The 25,268-nt window shown below is 45.8% G+C and overlaps 1 protein-coding gene across 2 annotated transcripts in view; it reads right to left on the bottom strand.

Annotated features, from left to right (window-relative positions):
* LOC128341064 (alpha-1-antitrypsin-like) overlaps window positions 1–25,268 on the bottom strand; it is an 88,646-nt gene that overhangs the window by 31,798 nt on the left and 31,580 nt on the right. Inside the window, exon 1 of one of the 2 annotated variants that reach the window (XM_053287134.1) lies at window positions 10,417–10,512. The exons of the other annotated variant lie outside the window; for it this stretch is intronic. The gene's annotated coding sequence lies outside the window, so the exon portion shown is untranslated. Of the gene's footprint in view, window positions 1–10,416; window positions 10,513–25,268 lie in introns of those variants that run through there. 2 annotated transcript variants of the gene reach the window in all.

Below are 25,268 nucleotides of genomic sequence, written 5' to 3'. Positions count from 1 at the left end.
TATTCAAGATTTCCCCCCCCCACACACACACACACCTTCATTAGCTCCACCCACTTGATTGTCTGTTAAGTACCCTCTGAGACTGCAAATATTCCTTTCCACTGAATTATAGTAGGACAGTTTTGGCTCATTCCTTAGATTCCCCCCCCCACCACCACCACTTATGATTTTTATGGAACCACTGTATCTGTAGGTCAGCCCGAGTCTGACGATACCTCCCTCTTGCCCTCAGGTGCTCCAATTATGCATCTATAAGGCTAATAACCTTTCCTGCTCTTTCAGAAATATATTTCACATATGATTGCATTATAAGCAGCGGATTTACAAGTGTGCCTACATGGGAATTTCTCTGGCTTCTAGTTCCGATCTTTAGAATTTATTTATTTAATGGATTTGTGTCCCACCCTTCTGCCATCCATAAGTGCTCTGGGGCAACTCACAAGGTTTAAAAATAAAAATATAAAACAACAAAAGCAACATAAAAACTAGGCAGCAATAAAACACAGCAGGAGAGAACACTGGATAAAAGAAGATGAAAACACAACAGGTGAAAGAGTCAAGAGCAATTTAATGGGCTTCGAGCAGGGGAGAGGTCTTCACCTGGCTATAGAATTATGCTAGGGTAGCTACAAGATGAGTCTTCTTTGAGAGTGTTCACAGACAGGGTACCACAGCTGAGGGGGAAATGTCTTCTCCCTGGTCACTACCTGCCACAACTGAGAAGGTGGTGGTACCTGGAGGAGAATCTCCAGTGATGCATAACTGCCATGTCCCTATTTTCCCATTCAGGCCACTGTGTCTGGAGAGGCCTGTATCTACAGAGGCCTGTGTCTATAGGGCCAACGAAATGCACTATGCCTGCTGGGAGAGATGGTGTATTAGATACCTAAGACATTCAGGGCTTAGCAGGTAGCACGTAAGCACTTCGAATTGTGTTTCACAATGGACTAGGAGCCAATAGAACAAGACCCAAATGATGATATGAGCTCGCTGGGGGTGGGGGTGGGGAGAGGATTGATAATTTTGTACTGGGGTTGATGATTGAGTCTAGGTGGATTGTGGTGCCCATACTAGTGTCACTGTGGTTCCCTTCTGACACAGGGAATTGGTGTGAGCTCAGCTCAGAAAGCATTTGGCTTGCCAGTGTGTTTAGAAAGACACACCCAAACATTAGGTAACCAGGAAGCTAAGAATTCTTTCCATTGCAATTGACCTGGAGAAATAATACAGGGCATATGCCAGTCAACTTCGAGAGAACCCGAAGGAAAAAAGCAAGATTTGGCCATAGGACTTTCTGTCTTCTTTCTGCAATCCTTTTAAAAAGTGGCTTAAAAGGAATTCCATTTAGGAACCATGGATAGTAAACAAGCAGAGGAGAGATTGAGATCACACCTACTCCTGTTCACCATGTGTTGAGTCAAAGTTCTGAATAAGGTATATGTGTGTTAGCACAAGCTGTATGTGTAGGCTCTGTTCAAACCTTCAGGTCAAGATGAGGAGACTGGCAGCAGGGACATGGAGCATGATTCCCACTCCCCTCCCTACATGTGGATCGATTGTTCCCAAGCTTTCCAACCATTAAGATCATCAATCCCTTCTCTGGTTTCTTCCACTTTCCAGTAGTGAGACAGCTGTCTACTGGAGAGAGGGCCTTCCTTGTGATAGCACCTTGCCTTTGGGACTCCCTCCCTGGAGTTGTTCACCTGGCTTCATTATTATAATTTAGGTGCCAAACTAAATCCATCCTGTGCACCAAAGCTCTTAATTAACAATAACTGTGTTATTGCTTTCATTCATTCAACCCCTGCTAACTTGGCAAAGAGGCACCTTTTAATGTGGTGATTCTCTTTATTTCGCAGGGGGAGAGTAATTGGCCCTATCCACCCCCAGCATAGTACCTCCAGTGACTGTTGCTGGTATCTATCTTATGTTTCTTTTTAGATTGTGAGCCCTTTGGGGACAGGGATCCATCTTATTTGTTATTTCTCTGTGTAACCCGCCCTGAGCCATTTTTGTAAGGGCAGTATAGAAATCAAATAAATAAATGATGATGATGATAATGATGATGATGATGATGATGATGATGATGATGATGATGATTTATTGTTTACACAGTCAGACAGGTGTTATTGACTGGTTTGTTTTATCCAGACATCGAGTCCTTCCCAATGACCTGGGATGCCAGAATTTTATTGTCAGTTGTTATAGATATCGTTGCAGAATATAGGCTCTTCCCAGTAAAGCTGCTTTTTGTAATTGGCTGATGGTGATTTCTGTGGCCCCTATGGTGTTGAGGTGCTCTTCAAGGTCTTTTGGAACTGCACCCAGGGCGCCAATTACCACTGGGATTATTTGGGTCTTTTTCTGCCACAGCCTTCAATTTCAATTTGTAGATCTTTGTATTTTGTGATTTTTTCTATTTCTTTTTCTTCTATTCTGCTATCCCCTGGCAGAATAGAAGAAAAAGAAATAGAAAAAAATCACCACATCATCATCATCATCATCATCATTATTATTATTCCTTTTTTGTCCATATGACTGATTTTTTTTAAAAAAAAATGCACTGCTGTTTCCTATATAGTATTTTCTTATTTTATGATTGTTTGTTTTTTGTTCTGATTTTAATCCTACATAGGAAGCTGCCTTATACCAGATCAGACCATTGGTCCATCTTGCTCAGTCTTGTCTACACTCACCAGCAGAGGCTAACTCAGCATAACCCAGGCAAGGGCTAACACGCTGCCTAACCCAGGCTTTTTAGCCCGGCTTCTATTCGCACAGCCTAGCCCAGGCTTCCTGAAGCTTGAGGAGACACAGAGATGAGCTCTTAGAGCGCCTGTCTCCTGGGACAATCCCCCCGGGGGGCACATGGTGCATTGTGGGATGCCCAGAGGCTGGAATGCATCATTCTGGCTCTCCAGAGATGGATCGTGTGGCAGTGTGGATAGCATTCTCAGCAACGTTTTGTTAGTCTTCTGGGGGGAAGGTGAGTGAAGCAAAGTCTCCCTCACCCCCCACTTCCCTGACTGCCTGGTTGTCCAAACAACCTCAATAATTAGCTAAACAATATGCATGAAAATAAAAATAATCCTAAATACCTAACAGTAGTTACTACTCTGATGGGTGCAACCCGAATAAGAAAGCTAGTGCTGGAAATACAGCTTAGCTAGATGTGTAGTAGGACTAGCAGACACAGTTCTCTTCCTAATTTTAAAAGACAATAAAGCAAAATGACTGCTTGATAACTAACATAAGGAAACACACCCACAAGCAAGTAATTAACACATTATGTTTCAGAACCCATGAATTTCTCAATAATTGGACCCAGTGTTTTTTCTCTTATTGTTCCATAAATGCAGGGTAGGACGTAATGTTTAATGTCCCCTGCTAATTGAGCTAAGAGCCACCTTTTTAAAAGTGGTGATGCTCTTTATTTAGCAGGGAGGGAGCAACTGGCACCAGTGGTGGATTAACGGAGAGGCAGAGTAGGCATTCACCTACGGCGGCAAAATTTGAGGAGCAGCAAATTTTGACACCCCTCTTTGTGAGCAGCGGTGGCTGCATCAAGGGTGGAGTGGTGGGTGAGGAGAAAGTCCCCCCCCCCCTTTTACCTTATTTTTAAAAAGGCAAACCATTTTTGTTTAAGATAAAGGGGTGGCAAAAAACCTTTTTGCCTATGGGTGGCAAAAAGCTTAATCCACCCCTGAGGCTTTTGCGGGTGTCTATCTTATGCTTCTTTCTAAGATTGTGAGCCCATTGGGGACAGGGGACCTCAATTGCTCGCTCGCTCTCTCTCTCTCTCTCTCTCTCTCTCTCTCTCTCTCTGATATAGATATAGATATAGATGTATCCTCCACGAACTTTGTGAAATCTACCCTCAAGATATGCTGAGGGCATCGCTGAAAACCTAAACTGGTAAATGCCTTCCTTAGTGGTGCACTGGTGAGGTTGAGTAGATACTGTGAAGTGGACCTGCTTTTCTTGAAGTGAGGATACCATAGGGAGAACTTTGAGTGTTGGACCAAACCAGCATCTCAGCTGGCATACTGCTCAAGGAACCAATCCCAGATTTTTCCCCTACCCCAGGACTTAAGTTCCTCTTATATGTACCCTCTTGCAGAGAGTACATTTGTAGAATATGGAATAACATATCTGTCCACTGATTCCCCTCTTGGTAGTGCCAATAGCATGATTTAACTAGATGGTCTTCTGGAAGGTTGAGATAAGATATTTATATATGTATAAGATTTTAAATATCTTAAAATATTTTAAGAGTATCCGATGGGCTCTAACAGAGATTGAGGGCAGCCCTGCCTCCATTCCTTGATGTGCAGCAGGGGTGCCTGGGGGGAGGCCCAGAATTTTCCTCAGGGAATTATTCCAGACTGTTTCTAATTTCGCACTCACTTTCACATTCCACCCACAAATCACAGCCCCTTACAAAAGCTGTGGAATTACTTTGCCCTGAAATATTTTGAGTGGCACACATCCCCCCCACCAAGAAGAATTTAAACTTATTTAAACATGGCCCCCACTATACGTCACATAGTTAATGAGGTGCATTAAGATGGTCTGACCAAGATAAAGATTTCTGAAAGGAAAAAAAATCTTTTAATATTTTCAAATATTTGGGGGGGGGCAAATATTTAGAGGAGGGGCATTGCTCTATTTGCTGAGTGTTAATTGTCCATCTGTGTTTGATTCTACCAGTACCAAAAACTACCAATTTTATTTTATCACTAGTATTTTTAAGCCCGTTGAAATAACGGGCGCTAGTACCTTTTTTCCCCCCTTTCTTCCTTCTCCCTCTCTCTCGCCCTCCTTTCCTTCCTTCTTCTTTTTTCTTTTTCTTTTTTCTCTCTCTCATTCCTTCCTTTTCTCTCCCTCTCCCTCTCTTTCCTTTCCTTCCTTTCTTCCTCCCTCTGTCTTTGCCTTCCTCCTTGATGAAGAAAACATGCTAATTGGAAGCTTGATAATATACACACACACACACCCAGCACAGTGCTCCATGTCTGGTATTCCATCAGATTAATGTTAATAAGGAATATAACTATTTAATCAATTAATTGCCTATAAATTAGGCAGTGTTGTCAGGTTTGGCTTTCATATTGCTAAAATAATATGCAATATATTATTTCATGGCAGCCCCCCTGCAAAAGCTGTAGACTGCCTTTGCCACGGAAATGCAGCTGCCTTGCCCTGCTCTGATAATCTAGTTATCTCTTGCCTATCGGTTGCACCATCTGCTGATTACTGTACTGTCACTTTCATAATTAACTCCTTTTTGTTCATTAAAACGTTGAAACCCCATTTCACCTTAAGTTAAAAAAGAAATGCAGAAAAACACCAGAGCCTGGGGTTGATGATTAAGGGCTAAAATGTCCCAGAATAGCATCCAGTTTTTGTATGGGAAAGAAAACAGGTTTCTTTTGGAGCCACAATAGTCGGAATTTGCTCCAACTATCACACTTAACAGGGTCACCGTAGGGTAGGCACGCAACCCCTCCTCGACTCCAGGCCTGGGCGATGATGTTTCCTAATTCTCACCAATGCACCCCCATTCACTGGGCTTGTGAATTCATAATTCCGCTCCCCACCCATCTTCCTTTTCTCCCCTCACTCTCACTCCCTCATCTTTCGGCCTCCTTCCTCCCCGCGAATACGAATTCTGCTGGCCTTGGAAAGCGGCGGGGGGCGGGGCCATGCTGTTCCGCCAAAGTTGAGGGCGCCTCCGAGCATGTGCAGAGTGCCCCTGCCTCCTCCGGGACCCAGGAGGCGAACACTTCCTCAGCAATCTCTGGGTGTAGTTTCATGGAGGGCTTGAGAGTCCTCCCGGTGGCACCGCTCGGGGAAGGCGCTCCTCCTCTGGGCTGCCCTTTTCCTCCCGGCTGCAGCCGCTGTTGCAGCCGCCGCCGCCGCCGGTGCGGCTCTAGCTGCCACTGGATTAAAAATAGCATCTCTCCTGCTGCTGCTGCTGCTCCTCCTCCCCCTCCCCCGCGGGCTCGGCCGGCAGCTTTCCCTTCCTAGCGACGTCTGCTGAAACCAAAGGCTTTACCCCCCCCCCCCCCCGCTCCTTTGGCTCTCGAGTGGCTGGGCTGGCGGGGGACGTTGGACATGGCCGCTACTTTTGTTTGTGGCACTGTGTGTGCTTTTTTGCATGTATGTATGGAGCTTTGGTTGGTTGGGGGGGTGCTTGTGTGTTACTTCGTGTGGTGTTTCTTGTGTTTGCCGCCCAGAGTCTTGGGCGTCGATCTTGCCTCTAAGCCTCTGGGCTCTCCGTAGTGGGGCTGGATCCACTGCCGCCGTTGCTCCTCCTGTAAGGCGAGGGGCCGGGCTTGGCTGGGTTCGGCTCAGCAGGGCAAGCGGCACACGCGGGGAAGCAAAGCAAGGCAGGAGGCCGTGGCGGGTTCCTTTTGTGTGGCCACGGAGCTGCTGGCGGGGTCCCTTTCCTTCTTTGCTTCTTCCTCCCCAGAAGCTGCTTGTTGCGCTGCCCACCGAGCTCCTCCGCCTCCGTTTCTGCTCCCCCGGTCCCCCTGTGGGCCCGTCTTTTTCTTTTTCTTTTCCTCCCCGCTGTTTTTTTTTTAATTTGTTCCCCGCTGCTCTCCTGGTTCCCCCGCTTCCGCCTCAGCCCTCCCGGTTCCCCCGCTGCTGCCTCTGTCCTCCCGGTCCCCCTGCTTGCACTCAACATGGCCACCCGTAACTGGACGGCCAGTTTGGTGCCCACCCAGCCCCGGTGTTCTCATCCCTCCCACCTCCCAGAGTGCCACCCAGAGTGCCATTCCTGCCGGCTAGTTTGGTGCCCACCTGGCCCCAGTGTCCTCTTCCTCCCACCTCCCAGAGTGCCGGCCAGATTGCTGCCACCGACCCCGCCATCTTTCCCAGCCAGATTGCTGCCCGCCCGCCGTCTTTCCCAGCCAGATTGCTGCCCGCCCGGCCCCAGTGTCCTATTCCCTCCCGCCTCCCAGAGTGCCAGCCGGCAGCAATAGAACCGGCCAGCATGGCCGCCTGGTGTCGGCGGTCATGTCTCCCTTGGTCTGTTCTGGGCATGCGCTTCGCGCATTCCCAGAACAGCCCAGGGAGACACAGCCGCAGATCCCCAACATTCGAAAGGCACAGACACTCACTTAGCTCTTTATTATAGAGGATAGTTGATCCTCAACTTCTCCTATTCAGTAATCAGCCAATCTCACCAGCATTCTTCTAAGCCCGATCTCAACACAAGATACAAATGCTATATCATCAGCATACATCTAGATCAAGACTTTGCACCCATTAAGTGATGGGGAGAAGATTTTCTGAGATTCCATGGCCTGCACTATATCAGTGATATAAAAATGAAATAAAAAATGAAATAAAAAATGGAGCCAATAGATAGCCCTGTTTGACTCCTGTTTGATAAAATTGAGTCAGATAGTGATCCTTGTCGGACTACTGTGGCCATGATATTGGAGCGCTGTTTAGTCAGTAACTTGAGAAACTGTCTGTCAATGTCAGTCCTCTTAAGCTTTTCCCACAATCTAGATCTATCAATAGAGTCAAAAGCTGATGATAGGTCAATAAACACAACATAACGGTGTGTGTTTTTTAATTACCATTAGCCTATTTTGGGATCAGGGCCTTCAAAGAGATACAGTGATTTATTGTGCTGTGACCACTATGGAAGCCTGCCGGCTCTAGGTAAAACAATTTCATCATATCTGCTACATCCTCCAACTTGTTTAAAAGGTGTCGAGTGGATAATTTGGATGATACATCCAGGAGGCTGACTGGATGGTAATTAGAAGGCTCCTGCTTATAGTCTTTTTTGTATATTTGATAGATAATATTTTGGGGGGGGACAACACAGGTGTTATACATTTTTGAGAAAAGCCTCACTAACATGGGAGTCCATCAGTGGGCATTCCATTTAAATACATCAGGAGACACCAAGAAGCTATTCTCACGATCAGTGGAAAGCGGGCTAAGGGTACTTAGCTCACTTCCCACCGATTGTGAGACTCACCGGGCTTGCAGCCGAGCCCGGTTGAGTCACAGCGGGTCACCCACTTCAGTAGCCCTCCCCTAAGCCCAGGTTAGCGGAACAAGCACTCCGCTAACCCGGGCTTTCTTATTGTGAGTTGCCGTGGCACGGCTCCGTGCTGCAGCAACTCACGAGTAGACCCCCAACCAGGAGGCTGAAAGGCAGCTTGGGGGGGGTCTCTTCAGCATGCTCTGTGCACTTGCACACAGGGCATGCTGGAGCTTCTGGGAGCCGCACGGCCCCTGATCCTCCCAGCCCCCGCCAGCTCTATAATGGAGCCAGCAGTCATGTGGGCAGCCGCTTCGGCCGCCCAGAGCAGACTCCCCGCTAACCCTTCCCAGGCTCTTCTCACTGATCGTGAGAAGAGCCTCCATGTCTTCTCCAGGGGCTTTCCCCGGGGTCAAGGCACCAATCAACTGCACCAATCTCTAGTGGTGTGATTTCAGGCCACTCTGGAAGTGAGTCAGATTCAGGAACTGGGTATTCATAAGATATCATTCTGAGTGCTACCATAGGTGTCCGAGAAGTATTGAAACCAGGGGGACCCTGTTTGATTGTTGGTAGAGCAAAACTCAGGACCCCTGCAAATATAATAAAGAAGTATCGTGGCACTATGTCTCCTTCAAAAAGATGATTTCAACATTTTACAGATACTGTTCAAAATTATTTTCCACAACTTATTCTGCCACCCAGTGATATTCCAAGAGGCTGCTTTTATGGAGCCAGGTCCCTTCCCTGCTCAATCAGTGGGGCCCCTGTAATGCATTCCAGCCCCAAACAAAGGTCAGGTCCTCTCCTCTCCCTAAATTGTCATTGCTTTCAGCCTGCAAGCCTAGGCATGCTTACATGGGAGTAAGCCTCACTGGGTATACCATAGAACACATTTCTGAGAAAACATGCATAGGATTGCTCTTTAAGGCAGTTTCCTGTTCCTGTGTTGCTGCAGGATACCCGGGGACCAATAAAATAGTCCCTGTGAGCCAAATCTGGCCTCTGGGCCTTATGTTGTGCAGTTCTGAACCAAATCCATCTCATGGGCTGAGGTGCTGTTAAGTGAGATAAGCTCAAGGTTCTGAGCAGAGAGAGCAGGAGAGTCACTTGGTTCTTGTACTGATTTCAGGTCATCAATAACACACTTCTTTGGAGTGTAACTCTCATTAGAAGAGAAACATGCTGAGAGAGGTTCAGCAAAAGAATGTAGGGAGGTTTGTGTATTCTTGAGGCCCTCTAGCCTGCCTATAATATCATCCTGTTGATTTCTTGACAATATTCCAAGGAATCAATCCGATGTTTCTCTGTTGAAAAGTTCAAGTCCTTTTTTGGGCTGTGGGCCAGAGCTGATTGCTTTGTATGTTGTTCTTCTCTACCCTCTGACAAGGCTGAGGACTGATTAGAAATGACAGCAGAGTCTGTGCCAGACTGCTTCTCTATAGTCAGAGGTGTTGAATCTGAGCTGGCTTGATGGAAGAGTGGCCTTACCATCATGTCACAGAATACTTGAACTTGTTTGATTTGGAAAGCAAGCAAACAGGATTTCATCTTTAACAGCAAATGTGAAATAGAGGGTTGATTAAAAGTTGACAAAACTCTTATCTGCTGGAGGGCTAGGTAGCCAATTGGTGGCAATGAGAGCAATAAATCGAAGCCCACATCTCAAGATTTGGCTCAAGGAACAAATTATTTCTCTGTGAGAGTTTCAATGACTTCTGTGAATATTATTCAGACAGACATAAAGCATGTCCTGATTTAACTGCAATGTCCGATGACAGTTTGTAACTGCAGCTCTAGCTGCAGGCTAGCCGAAATCCAAGGTCACAGTTAGTTGCTTTCATTGCTTATCTGAGCCTGCTGCCTCACTAAAACTAGGCACTGAAGACTTCATTACAGAGTCTGTCTTTGTCAAGTACTTCTGAGCAATTTTTTCAAAAGATGTCATTAATAGGTCCACTTTCCTACTCCCAGAAGTGATACCTTTGAGGATATCACCTTTGAGGACAGCAATGTTTTTGCTGTCAATACACATTGATTTGCTACACAGTCTGTGGGAAAAGTGGACTGTTGCCCTAATTTCTGAGCCTCTTCCAGTGCTAACAATTTATCCCTTAAAGGCTCCTGATCATCTGGCATTAACATTTCTCCTGGTGAAATTGAGCCATCAGCTGATGAAATTGGCCTCTCTGGAGAGAGGAGATAGTTTATCTCAAGGACAGCCTATCTATTGCATAGGGTAACTGTAAAAAAAAAAATCACTTTCATCTTCCTTAAGAGGGTAAAATTCATCTACCTTAAACTGCTTGGTGGGTTTTCTCACTTGTTGGCACCCTGGAGACCCAGAATTTGTCCATTTGCATTTATTCCCCATAATAGGTGATATAAAGGGATAAGATAGCTCTCACCATCTTGGAAGTGTTGATCATGCCGCTTCACCAAATCCTGAGCTCTTCCAAGGCATCAGCGTTTCTGGAGAATAACAGTCTCTTAACCACTTTCTGCTCTTCTGAAAGCCAGATAATCACCACCAAGAGGCTGCCAGGAGCCTCCCACAGGCAGTGAAGAGTCTTTTTAAAGACTTGGAGCTTTTCAGGGCAAGGGAGTTATTTAAGATTGAGGCTCTAAAACAGGCTGCTGTTCCATCGCTATCTAGGCTTTGCCTGGTGGGGGTATAAATTTAGTACACACAGAGAGAGCAAGCAGAGCAAACTTATATTATCATAGAAATAAACATGATTTCCTTATCCCCATCTAATTGCTATAGATCAAGCTATTGCTACAAAGACAAATGGTATGTTGAAATGTTGAGAATGTTAGATTCAAGTTAAGGATCCCCCCACCCAGTAATGGCGCAGCAGGGAAGTAACTTGCCTAGGGAGCAAGAGATCGCTGGTTCGAATCCCCACTGGTATGTTTCCCAGACTATGGAAACACCTGTATCGGGCAGTAGTGATATAGGAAGATGCTGAAAGGCATCATCTCATACTGTGCAGGAGAAGGCAATGGTAAACGCTTCCTGTATTCTACCAAAGAAAACCATATGGCTCTGTGGTCGCCAGGAGTCAACACCAACTTGATGGCAGTACTTTGCCTTTTACACCCACCTCTTAATTCAGAAGGAGAAATATAAAATGCACTGGATTTTTACAAAAATGCTGACAAATGAAACATGACTCAGTCCTTTTATTAACAGTCCTGTCCAAAGTTCCCTTGGCAAAGGCCAAACTTTTAAATACTGATATCCCTGCTAAAACAAGTTCAGATCCACCAGTTTTAGAAGCCTTTGGGGAGAGTAAGGAAGTTTAAAGTGGTTAACCACAAGCAGTGGGGTTTGTACACCCGGAAGAACTAGATGACAGAGCGCTGAAAATGAACTTGCCAAGGGGGTGGATACTTAGATAGTACAGGTGGTGTTGGACCACAGCTTACAACTGTGGGGATCTTGGAAAGATAATTTTGTTCCATGAAATATAGAGTCTCTCCTTCAAGTGTGCCAAGCCCAAGCCTGGACCAAGTGTGTACATGTTTGCAAAGAGAATCTTATTATGTGCCTTCCCACTCAAGCCACAGCAGCTTCTCAGAGCTCTAATTAAAGAGGGAGGCAACAGCCTCTGGCAAAGCAGCTGGCACTAAGCTTCAGTTTGCAGAAGCTGCATTGGCCTGCTTGTCAAAAGAGATGCCAGGTCTATTGATAGCCCAGCAAAATGGTGGTCATCTGCAGCGAGATGTATGTAACCCACTCAGTGATCTCAGGGGCATTTTCAGGACAATGCTTTGAGCCTCTCATTATGCCCATGGAATTATTACAAATGTGCAGTCAGAACAGTGGCAAATGGAAAAGTGATGAGCGAGCTCACTGCTTCCCAGCCCCTTAAATTTCTTATTTATTTCATTTCTTATTTATTTAAATTCCATTGGTGCAGCTTGCCAAAACAGGGAGGCTTCATGGCTACTAAGGAGCCTCACACTCCTGCTTCTGCTCCCATTTAGGATGCACAGCTTAGTAGCCAAGGATCCTCCCTGCCTTTGCAAGCTGCACTGGTGGGCTTTAAAGGGCCATGGAAGCAGTGAGCACACACGTCATATAGACCGGTGGCTCACTGGACAGTGTGTAAGCCAGTGACTCTGATTCTGAGCAAACAGGTCAAGAACCAAATCCAGCCCCAGGCCTAAACTCCAGGCCACAGCCTGAAGGAACTACAGAACTGGGACCCCCAAAGATTGTATACCCCCAGACCTGACACCCCTGGGGTGTATCTAGGGTAGGGCAGGCAGGGCACGTGCCCCGGGCACCACTTGAAGGGGGGCGCCATTCTCTAAAATAAAAATAAAAATAAAAAATGGTTGCCGAAAACAAAATGGCCACTGCACATGCTCAAATGGCCTCTGTTTTTAGTGGCCATTTTAAAAAATATTAAACAATGGCCACAACACATGCTCAAATGGTCCCTGCGAGGCCCTAGAGGCCAGCGCAGGGAGGGGGAACCTTTGCAGACCTCCCCAGCCTTTAGGAAGCACCCCGAAGGGGCTACAGGTAAAAAATCCTCTCTAATAAAACGCCGTGGACGGACACCAAGCGTGTGTCCGTGCCTCCCTGGCCTGTTCCGCGCATGCCCAGTTCCGCCGAGACAAAAACGGACACAGCCACCAGGCAGCCATCTTGGTGGCTTCGCCCGGCCGTGGAAAGAACAGAAGCGGCCGCCGCGAAGCCGGGGAAGAGGAGGCGGGGGAAATTGGCTGAGGCGGCGGCAGAGCCGCCGCCTCGGCCAAAGAAGTGACGGGGACCAGGGACCGAGCAGAGGCCATTAAAAACTTAAAAAGAAAATGCTGCCCCCGCCGTTGCCGCCGAACTCCCACCCTCCCTCCCAACTTCCGACACCACCTTACCCCGGCCCATGTCAGTTGGGGGGGGGGAGTCCTTAATTGAAGAGGGAGAGAGGAGCGCGCAAGCAGTGCTCCTCTCTGAGCAAAGGCTCTGCCCGAACTGGTGCTTTGGGCAGAAAGGACCCAAGAGACATCCTTTCTGCCCAAAGCGCCAGTTCAGGAAGAGGCTTTGCAGAGAGAGAAGCACTGCTTGCAAGCTTCTCTCTCCCTCTTCAATTAAGGACTTCCCCCCGCAACTGACATGGGCTGGGGTAAGGTGGTGTCGGAAGTTGGGAGGGAGGGTGGGAGTTCAGTGGCAACGGCAGGGGCAGCATTTTCTATTTAAGATTTCCACAGCCTCTGCTTGACCCCCATAAAGAGAGGAGGAAAAGGCTAGCGCCCATTATTAACGGGCTAAAAAATACTAGTAATAATATAATACAAGTCACTGTACACATATTTAGTTTGGAACTAGGTACAGAGAATCAGGGCTTGTGAATACTGAGCTGAAGCTTATGAGCTAGGATTGTATTCATTTGCTCTTACTTTGCTTCTTGTGATAAGTGAGTTAAATGTGATGTCTTGCTAATTTGGCTATTAATGGTGAGTTTGTCTTTGAATCAGTGTGAAATCCTTAGTATTAAGGCCCACTGGGAGTTCCTTGCTCTCTTTCTCTCATTTTGTCTTTCTGAAATACTAGAATATATTACAAGCTGTGACACAGTTTACTCTGCATATCCTTTAATTATTTTCAGAGTAGCTGGGAAAAGCCAAATTTTCCATTTATTTTTAAAACTTACGTAATAGTGATGCTACAATGCATAGTAGAGAATTAGAACAGGTACTTCTGTTTAGTTTTCCAAGTACACCTCCACATAGTATTTGGGTATTTCATGAGCCCCAGCATACTGAAATTTGTAGTTTTCCAGCATTTTTTGGTCTGGGTACATCCATTGCTAAATAGTTTTTGAAATATTAAAAGATTAACAAGCTTGACTTGTATTTTTCATCTGATATTATGGTAAAGTTATCTGAAAGATGGGTGTCAGATGTTTGGCCAGGGGGTGCAATTTCAATTGCTTGCCCTAGGCGCTATTTTCCCTAGATACGCCTCTGCCCACCCCACCCCACCCCAAGAAGTGGCCCCTCTCACAACTTTGTGCTTCCTGGAATTGGTATACCAGTGTCAGCAACAGACTAGGCAGGGTCTAATAGAGAAGAGAAGAAGTGTCAGACTCTGGACCAGAAGTGTGCCCCTTTGAGGCTTCCACTCTAAAGGCAGGGAAGGGTAGGGTAGCTGGAGCTCAGAGATATTTAAGGGCTAAGTCTACAATTACTTCCAGACTCCAGAAAACCTGCACCAGCTGAAGAGCTTGTCCACAAGTTGGGAGCAAGAGCTCACAGAGTCTAGAGAGCTTCCCACAGATTCACACTTCATTTCCCTGTGGAATTTTGCACTGCTGGCCATATGGCAAGCAGACAACCTCCAAAATTTTACAGCATCATCTATTGGCCATTAGCAGTCAATGCGCGATGAAAATCTAGTTCGAGACTACTTTTCATAGACAACAACAACGATAGAAGCAGATAAAATCAGTCTAACAATGTTTTCAAATGCCTGGGAGAATGAAAAGATCTTCATCTGGCACCACAATGACATCAAAGTATGTACTTGGTGAGCCCGCCTGCAGAGAACATTCCAGTAACAAGGTGTCACAGCTGACAATCACTACTCCCCAGTTGCTACCTGTCTCATTTCAGAAACTTGGGGTACCTGGTGGAGAACCTCTAACAGTATATTGGAAGACTGATGTGAAAACAGGTGATCACTCAGGCACTATACTATACGAGGCTTTAATAGAAGAACAGCCCTGCGGGTCAAGCCCAAGGCCTATCTAGTCCAGCACTGTGTTTCACACAATGGCCTACAAGATGCCCCTGAGAAACCCACAGGCAAGATTGGAGAGCATGCCCTCTCTGCTGCTGTTGCTCCCCTGCAATTGGTATTTAGAGGCATCTTGCATCTGAGGCTGGAGGTGGACTATAGACTAGTAGCAATTGATAGACCTGTCCTCCATCTAAGCCCTAACTGTACACAGTACTCCAAATGTGGATGCACCATAGACTTGTATAAGGGCATTATGGTATCAGCAGTTTTATTCGATCCCCTTCCTAATGGTTCCAAATATGTAACTGAACTCTTTCACAACTGGCACACGTTGTGTTGACACTTTCAATGAGCTGTCTACAATGACATCAAGATCTCTGTCCTGGTCAGTCACCAACAGCTCAGACCCCATCAGTATATATGTGCAGTTGAGTTTTTTTCCCCAATATGCATCACTTTACATGAAACTCATCTGCCATTTTGTTGCTCCCTCCCTCAGTTTGGAGAGATTCTTTTGGAACTCCTCACAATCTGTTCTGGATTTCACTACCCTAAACAGTTTGGTGTCTTCTGCAAATTTGGCCACCTCGCTGCTTACCCCTAGTAATTCTAATTACTAGATTCTAATTACTCCTAGTAATTAGAATCTAGTAATTCTAGATCAAGATCTATGCTCAGGCGATACGTGCGGCAAAGAAGCGGTTCTTTTCTGCCCGTATTGCCTCTGTGAGTTCACGTCCGGCGGAGTTGTTCAGGGTTGTGAGGGGATTAGTATCTGCTCCCTCTCCCTTGAACCAGAATTTGGAGGCATCAGTTACCCGCTGTGGTGTGTTTAATGAATTTTTCGCAGAAAAAATCTCTTGGATTCGGGCCAACTTAGATGGAGACTCCACAATTAATTTGATGTCTGAACTGGAGGTGTCCGACAACTCCTCTTATACGATTCGACTGGATCAATTTCAGTTTGTGACTCCTGATGATGTGGACAAGCTGCTTGGAGCAGTGAGGCCTACCACTTGTCCTCTTGATCCTTGTCCAACATGGCTTGTTCTATCTAGCAGGGAGGCTGTTGTAAGTGGCCTGGTAGAAATCATAAATGCTTCTCTGAGGCAGGGCAGGATGCCTCCTTGTCTTAAGGAGGCAATTATTAGACCTCTTCTAAAGAAGCCTGCATTAGATCCCTCAGAGTTGAGCAATTATAGGCCAGTTTCCAACCTCCCGTGGCTGGGCAAGGTAATTGAGAGGGTGGTGGCCTCTCAGCTCCAGGCGGTCTTGAAGGAAACTGATTATCTAGACCAGTGGTGGCGAACCTTGGCACTCCAGCTGTTTTTGAACTACAACTCCCACCATCCCCAGCCACAGTAATTGTGGCTGGGGATGATGGGAGTTGTAGTTCAACAACAGCTGGAGTGCCAAGGTTCACCACCACTGATCTAGACCCATTTCAAACTGGTTTTCGGGCAGGCTATGGGGTGGAGACTGCCTTGGTCGGCCTGATGGATGATCTCCAATTGGCAATGGACAGAGGAAGTGTGACTCTGTTGGTCCTCTTGGATCTCTTGGTGGCTTTCGATACTATCGACCATAGTATCCTTCTGGAACGTCTGAGGGGGTTGGGGGTGGGAGGGACTGTTTTACAGTGGTTCCGCTCCTACCTCTCGGACAGGTTCCAGATGGTGTCGATTGGAGATTGTTGCTCTTCAAAATCTGAGCTTAAGTATGGTGTCCCTCAAGGCTCCATACTCTTTCCAATGCTTTTTAACATCTACATGAAACCTCTGGGAGAGATCATCAGGGGATTTGGAGCTGGGTGTTACCACTATGCTGATGACACCCAGATCTACTTCTCCATGTCAACTTCTTCAGGAGCTGGCATATCCTCCCTAAATGCCTGCCTGGAAGTAGTAATGGGCTGGTTGAGGGAGAATAAACTGAAGCTGAATCCAGATAAGACGGAGGTACTTATTGTGCAGGGTCGGAACTCTAGAGACGATGTTGATCTGCCTGTTCTAGATGGGGTCACACTTCCCCAAAAGGAACAGGTTCGCAGTCTGGGAGTACTTCTGGATCAACGTCTCTCCTTGGTTTCTCAGGTTGAGGCGGTGGCCGGGGTGCTTTCTATCAGCTCCGGCTGATACGCCAGCTGCACCCGTTTCTTGAGATCAATGACCTCAAAACAGTGGTACATTTGTTGGTAACCTCCAGACTGGACTTCTGTAATGTGCTCTACGTGGGGCTGCCTTTGTACATAGTCCGGAAACTTCAGTTGGTCCAGAATGTGGCAGCCAGGTTGGTCTCTGGGTCATCTCGGAGGGACCACATTACTCCTTTGTTGATGGAGTTACACTGGCTGCCAATAGGTTTCCGGGCAAAATACAAAGTGCTAGTTATAACTTATAAAGCCCTAAACGGCTTAGGCCCTGGGTATTTAAGAGAGCGTCTTTTTCGCTATGAGCCCCACCGGCTGTTGAGGTCACTTGAGGAGGTCCGTCTCCAGTTGCCACCAACTCGTTTGGTGGCTACACAGAGACGGGCCTTCTCGGCTGCTGCCCCAAGATTGTGGAATGCACTCCCTGCTGAAATACGATCCTCCCCATCTCTCGCAATTTTCAGAAAACACCTGAAAACACACCTCTTCAACCAGGCTTTTTCAGCTTTTTAAAACTTGTTTTTAAATAGTTCTGAATATTTAATTGTTGTTTTATGATTTTTTGTTAATTATTGTTTTATGTTTTATAATTTTTGTTTTAATGATTAATTGATTTTAATGGTGTTTTAATGTAAACTGCCCTGAGCCTTTTGGAAGGGTGGTATAAAAGTTTTAATAATAAATAAATAAATAAATAAATAAATTTATGAACAAATTAAAGAGCACTGGTCCCAGTACAGATCCCTGGGGGACCCCACTTCTTAGTTCCCTCCATTGTGAAAATTGTCCTTTTATACCTACCCTCCATTTCCTGTCCTTCCATCAGTTACCAATCCACACATGAATTTGTCCCCTTATCTCATGACTGCAAAGTTTCCTCAAGAATCTTTGACGAGGAACATTGTCAAAAGCTTTTTGAAAGTACAAGTATACTATGTCAACTGGATCACCTTTATCCACACACCTGTTGACACTCTCAAAGAACTCCAAAAGATTGCTGAGGCAAGATTTACCTTTGCAGAAGCCATGCTGGTTCTCCCTCAGCAGGGTCTGTTCTTTATATTTAACAATTTTACCTTGGAGAATGCTTTCAATCAATTTGCCCAGAACAGACATTAAGCTAATCTGTAATTTCCTGAATCCCCCCTGAATCTCTTTTTGAAAACCGGTGTTACATTGGCTACTTTCCAGTCCTCAGGAACAGAGCCTGATTGTAGGGATATGTTACATCTTTTTGCAAGAAGGTCGGCAATTTCACATTTGATTTCTTTTAGGACTCTCGGGTGGATGCTATCTGGCCCTGGTGATTTGTTAATTTCCCTCCCCAGACAGTATAGAACGTCGTCTCTCATCACCTCTATCTGACTCAGTTCCTTAGCCTCTGTCCCTGAGAATCTCATTTCAGGCACAGGTATACTCTCAGTATCCTCTGCCATGAAGACAGTTGCAAAGAACTCATTTAGCTTCTTTGCAGTCTCCATATCCTCCTTAATAATCCCTTGCACTTCCTCATCTAATGAACCAACCACATCCCTAGCAAGTTTCCTGCTTCTGATGTATTTGAAGAAGTTTTTATTATTCTCCTTCATGCTTTAAGCTAAATGCTTCTCAAACTCTCTTTTTACCTCCCTATTGTCTCCTTGTGGGGTGGTTTTTTTTGGGGGGGGGGGTTGGCCAGAGTTTGTGTTCCTTTCTGTTCTCTTCATTTGGGCAGGACTTCCAATTTTTGAAGGATTCTTCTTCCCCTTTATAGCTTCCATGACTTTACTTCTTAGCCATGCTGGCATCCTTCTGTACCTGGTGGTACCTTTCCTGCTTTTCTGGTATATAGTGTATTCTAAATAGGCTTCTATTATTGTGGTTTTAAATAAACTCCATGCATTCTGGAGCGCTCTCTTGATTTTCCCTTTCAGTTTTCTTCTCACCAAACTCCTCATTTTAGAGAAGTTTCTCTTCTGGAGCTCAAAGTATCTTTGTTAAACTTCCTTGGCAATTCTCTCCTCGCATATATGCTGAATTTGATCACACTATGCTAATTGTTTCCTAAAAGTTCCACAACACTGATATCTTGCACCAGGTCCTATGCACCACTCAGGATTAAGCCCAAGGTTGCCTTCTCTCTCTAGGAGAGGAGAGCTGATCTTGCAGTAGCAAGCATGATGAGTCCCTTTAGCTAAGCAGGGTCCACCCTGGTTGCATATGAATGGGAGACTACATTTGTGAGAACTGTAAAATATTCCCCTTAGAGGATGGAACCAATTTGGGAAGAGCACCTGCATGCTTGCATGCAGAAGGTTCCAAGTTCCCTTCCTGGCATCTCCAAGATAGGGCTGAGAGAGATTCCTGCCTGCAACCTTGGAGAAACCGCTGCCAGTCTATATAGACATTACTGAGCTAGACATACCAATGGTCTGATTCAGTATATGGCAGCTTCCTATATTTCTATGTTCTGGTTAGTTGCATGACCAACATTTCTAGGGCACAGTCATTCAGTGTATCTAGAAATTTGGCCTCTTTGTCATTACTTGAATGTGAATTTACCAATTCTATGTGTAGGTAATTGTAAAGGTAAAGTGTGCTGTCAAGTCAATTTCAACTCCTGGTGACCACAGAGCCCTCTGGTTTTCTTTTGGTAGAACACAGGAGGGGTTTACCATTGCCTCCTCCCGTGCAGTATGAGATGATGCCTTTCAGCATTTTCCTATATCACTGCTGCTCAATATAGGTGTTTCCCATAGTCTGGGAAACATAAAGCGGAGATTCAAACCGGCAACCTTCTGCTTGTTAGTCAAGCATTTCCCCACTGTGCCACTTAAGGTGACACCCATTATTACAGCTCTGTCTGTCGTTGATGCCTCCCTGATTTCCTTCTGCAACTCCCAGGCACTGTCAGGGTTTTGATCAGGAGGATGACATCATGTTCCTAGTAACACATTTCCTTTCAGGCCTTGTATTGTCACCCTCAGAGGTTCTCTAGCTTATTAGATTCTATCCCTTCTTTAAGATATGGGGCTTTAAAGGTAAGCACCAGCCCTTTGAATTGTGCTCAAAAGCCTCATAATATAATGCCTCATAAAAACTGCTCCTCCTCCCCATAAGTCGCTCCAGATAAGGAGCCATCAGGGGAAAGTCACTGTTCATGAGATTGTGACTAATCATGTCTAAGTCAGAATCCCTGCCCCGCCCGCCCCCAACATCATTGTTCCAGGATTTGGGTCTGGTTATTATGAATGTCCCTAGTGAGCGATTTGCCTCCAAGCATGCCTTTTCAGGGTATGCCTGGTTCTGATAAAGGAATGCTAATAATGATTGAAGGAGATGTAGGGTTAATGACTCTGACTGTATTCTGGATGCAGGAGGCCATGAAGGGTCTTGTATGATGCATGTAGAATCAACTGGATGGGGAAGGTTGGTGAGATGTACAGTGACTCCTCCTCCCTGCCCTCCAGAGGTCGGTGTCTGTGTAAAGAAACAGCAGTTTCTAAAGCAGCTTTTGTTTGAAAAAGAGGCAGAACAATTTTTTTAATAGCCTGGACTGCATAAACTAACAGGGCAGTTGAGGCACTTTGTGGTGCAGTGTTTTGCTCTCTGGGAGCTGATGTAACCTGTTGCTGACTTATGGGAGTACTCTGCCACTCTTCCAGCTAATGGTCAACCAAATATATTAAGTCACCATAAGCCTCCAGTTATCCCTTCTCTAAGGGAAAAAATGTAACCAAGTGGTGCTGATTCCCTGGAACCTCACCACTTGGATAAGTGGACTGGGGCACACAACACTGGCTGATTTACAGATCAAGGAAGCATCAGTGCAACAGGGGAGCTGAGCCGCCTAACATTACTTTCCAATTAACTGCACTGGTGCTGTGGGGAAGCAGCCATTTTCGATGCCCCCTGAAGATATGTCCCCAACAGCTGTGCAACCCTGAGGGACATATTTTTGAATGGCACAGTAGGCTTCCTGAGGAAGGGAAGACCATCAAAACGTGCCACTTCCCTGCTGTGCTGGTGCAATTAAGTGTGAAGTTCTGTTAGGCTGCTGCTCTTTTGCTATACCAGTGTTTCCTTGCTCTGCATGTCAGAAGCTGTAACTGCTGCTGAAAAGGTAATTCTTCTTAGTGCAAGAGAAACCCCAATATTTGCTATATGCTACAATGAAAATAGATATCTGAGCCTGCAAATTGAGAGGCACGATGCACGATGGTATTCAGAGGCTTGGATGGCTTTGAAAAGGGGCTTAGACAAATTCATGGAAGACAGGTCTATCATTGGCTAATAGTCTGGTGGCTATAGGCCACCTCCAGCCTCAGAGACATGATGCTTCTCAATACCAGTTGCAGGGGAGCAACAGCAGGAGAGAGGGCATGCACATACCTCTTGCCTGTGGGCTCCCCAGAGGCATCTGGTGGGCCATTGCGTGAAAGAGGATGCTGGACTAGATAGGCCTTGGGCCTGATCCAGCAGGGCTGTTCCTATGTTCTTAAAGTGTGAACTGCCTTTGCTTCTCTTTTGTTTTGTTTTTGGTTGTTTCCCCCTTAGCCCTCACCTTCTTCACCTCATAAATGTGTGCAGTGATGAAATACACTTCCAACATATCTCTGGCTGGTTGGCTGGAGAAAAAGAGACATTTTTTGATTAGGTGTGTTATTAACATGATGGTTTGTGCACCATGAGGGAACTTGATTGTGGCTGAAGTCATTAAATTCTCCTAAAATCTTGCAAATGTCTGTAGGTTACTGCTGAAGTCTCCTGCTGTGCCATGTTCTATCTTTCCTCCAAACACTGCCGGAAGTGTGTGAGTGACATGCAATCTATCTGACAGCATTTCCCTCATCAGAGTGTAAGAGGGTGGTTTTATTAATTCAGAAATCCAAATGCCAGCATGTGAGTAAATAGATTTCCATCGAAAGCTTTGCTTGATTTTAAAATGCATGTCCATTTACCATACGCAGCAGGGTGGGGTGATAGCAGCTTATCAACGTGAAGTATCAGTTCCTGACTCCATAAAGCTAAGCTTGGTGGGAACCTTCCTCTTCTTCCACTACTTTTTCCAATTTTAATGTTGATAGACGCTTAACTAGGAGTTGATTAAGACATACACACAGATAGACATACACACTTCAGGCCCATTTCTTTTTCTTTTTCTTCTTCTTGTTTTTTGAATGAGGATTGAATCCTCAGAAATTATTTTGCCATGATGCAATGCAATGCATAATGTTAAAATGCATATTATCCACCTATAAGATACATGAGACCTTCCCCCCGCCCCAGCCTTGGTTTTTTACCCAAACTAACAAAAGCCTGCTCAATAGGAGGCACTTGTAAGGAAGGCAGATGGGAGGAATTTCACATAGGGAGGCTTCAAACAATCTACTGCAAGTCAGTAAACCAGTAACATGTCAGTAAAAAGTCAGGATGTGAGAGAGCACACGTTCCCAGTGGACGCAACATCTGAAGCTGCCCAAATGCATTACCTGCACCATGTTACCAAGATTCTATCGACTTTGTCAAAATAACTTTCTAACATTGTGAAAGAAGTTGGTAGAATCTCCCTAAGGCTACTCACATGTCCTAAAGAGCAGGCAGGTGGGCAGGGGAAGGAGGAAGCAGGAATGGACCTAACTTCCCCCCAGACTACGGTTGGGCGCTCCTCTTCGGCATGCCGCCATGCACCACACAACCCATGCTGCACAGAGCAGCACAGATTTCTAGAAGCCAGGACTCATTTCCCCAGCCTCCAGGAATTCCTCAATGCACCACATGACGAGTTCACTGCTTTGCAGGATTCCCCTAGGAATCCCACACTGGATGTAGCAACCACAATTGCTGCTTTTGGATCTAGGCTGGATGACTCCAATGTCATCTTTGTGGGGCTGGTTTTCTTTCTTTCTTTCTTTCTTTCTTTCTTTCTTTTCAGATTTGTAGACCACTCCTAACATCTGTCTTTGAGCTGTTCACAACAACACAGAACAGATTAAAATGAAAACCACTGAAAACAATTAAAACGTTTAAAATTACACTACAGTTTAAAAGCTTGGGTGAAAAAATAAATCTTTAGAGACTTTTAAAAACTTGCCCGAGATGAGGAGGCTCTTATTTCAGCAGGGAGCACATTCCAGAGTCTCGGGGCAGCAACAGAGAAGGTTAAAGAGTATTTAAAATCTTAAACTCTTATAAAACATTGTAGCTAGAGTTTTGACTGGCCCCTCCCTTTTGGAACATGGGACTTATTTATTTATATTTATTTGTTGTTAGATTTATATACCGCCTTTCATTAAAACAATCCCAAGGCAGTTTACAGCAAAATTTAAACAAGATTGTAGAAAAGACACAATTAAAATATTAAGCTAAAAATATAAAACAAATCTGATTAAAAATTTAAAACAAAAGCATATAAGCAATACAGAGTACAAAGAGAAGCAGCAGAGAATCTAATAAAAGCCTGGGCAAAGAGCCAAGATTTTACACTCTTTCTAAAAGCTGTGATGGAGACCGAGGAGCGAATAGCCACTGGGAGAGCATTCCAGAGTCTGGGGGCAGCAACAGAGAAGGCCTTGTCCAGCGTGCACGACAACTGAGCCTCCCTCATTGTCGGCACCCACAGCAGAGCCCCCTCAGATGACCTCGTCAAGCGGGCAGCAACCCTTGGTACTTCCATATGGTACCATCTACATGGGCTCTCAGTTTGTTCCTGAATCCATGTCAAAGTGCTAGCATGTATGTATGAATGAATGTATGTACTGTATGTATGTATGTATGTATGCATTGCCTCTTTATACAACCAAAAATGAGCATCTCATGGTGGTTTACAGAAGAAAACAATAAAACCACAGTTAAAACTAAGCAATCAAAACAGTAGAAAGTCATTTAAAACAGTAAAACCAACTTACAGCTAATCAGTCTTGATTAAATTAATGCTTCTTGGGCATTCTTTTAAAGGCTTCTAGAGGTGGTGTCCTTTTACAACCACAGGGAGTTCATGCCAGAGACTCAGGGCGGCTATAGAAAAGGCCGAATCTTGAGTCACCACCTGATGAGTTTGTGGCAAATGCAGGTGTACCTCTTCAAAGGATCTTAATAAGCAGTGGAGATCCTGAAAAAGAAGCTACTCTCTTACAGTAAATACTTGTAAACCCCTTTACTTGTAAACCCCTAAATGTTTCCAGACCCACACATCTGAAGGTTCACTTTTTCCACCATAATGCCAGCCCACTCAAGTCCGCAGTGGAAGTTCTGCTCCATGTCCAGTGAAGTGAGGCTCTGTGAGGGGTATCCTGGACAGGGCCTTCTTGATTGTGACCCCCCAGATTGCAAAACTGCCTAAAGCCAGTGTGGTGTAGTGGTTAGAGTGCTGGACTAGGACCGGGGAGACCCGAGTTCAAATCCCCATTCAGCCATGATACTTGCTGGGTGACTCTGGGCCAGTCACTTCTCTCTCAGCCTAATCTACTTCACAGGGTTGTTGTGAGGAGAAACTCAAGTATGTAGTACACCGCTCTGAGCTCCTTGGAGGAAGAGCGGGATATAAATGTAATAATAATAATAATAATAATAATAAAGCTATTCACACAACCTAAACAGCGAGTGGGCAGAGATGGACCTACATTCCCCCCAGACTATTGCCAAGTTCCTCTTCGATGTGCCACCAAGCACCCACACAATTCACGCTGCATAGAACAGAGTGGCTTTCTGGTAGGGATGTGCCCGAAATGTGTTCGGTGCCGGCAGGGGTGGTACTTTAAAGGTGTGGGGAGGTGTACTCCACTGGTGCACTGCATTTCCCCCGCCAGCGCTCCGTTATTTGTAAGCCCCTCGGGGCGGCAGCGTTCCTCCCTGCCACCCCGTTTCCCTCATCGGCTGGAAGTAGCAGGAAGTAGCGACAGCATATGTGCCCATCGTGCGCGTGCACAGCAGATGGGTGCGTACATGCAGTCACTACTTCCGGCCACTTCCGGCTGATGAGGGAAATGAGGCAGCAGGGAGGAACGCTGCTGCCCCGAGGGACTTACAAATAATGGAGCACCAGCGGGGGAAATGCGGCAGGAGGTGTGAGTACACCCTCCCCCATCCTTAAAGTACCAATCCTACCAGTGCTGAAATGCCAACCCCGCACCCCGAGCCGAAACGTTTTGGAGGCCTTTATAATGGCCTCCAAAATGTTTTAGGGTCAAGCTTACTCTCTGGTGGCCATGACTCATTTCTCCAGCCTCCAGGAATCCCTCAATGCACCCCATGATGAGTGTGATGCATTGTGGGATTCCCCCAGGAGTCAGGCATTCTACGCACTCGACTGTGTATGCTCAGGCTGCGTGCAGCCTGAGCATACATATGACCCCAGCACTGGTTTTAAGGGCACACTC

Source organism: Hemicordylus capensis, chromosome 1, assembly GCF_027244095.1.
Source record: "Hemicordylus capensis ecotype Gifberg chromosome 1, rHemCap1.1.pri, whole genome shotgun sequence".
NCBI classification, from domain to species: domain Eukaryota; kingdom Metazoa; phylum Chordata; class Lepidosauria; order Squamata; family Cordylidae; genus Hemicordylus; species Hemicordylus capensis.
The sequence above is the reverse complement of the archived record's forward strand: the minus strand, read 5'-3'. Positions and strand labels throughout refer to the sequence as shown.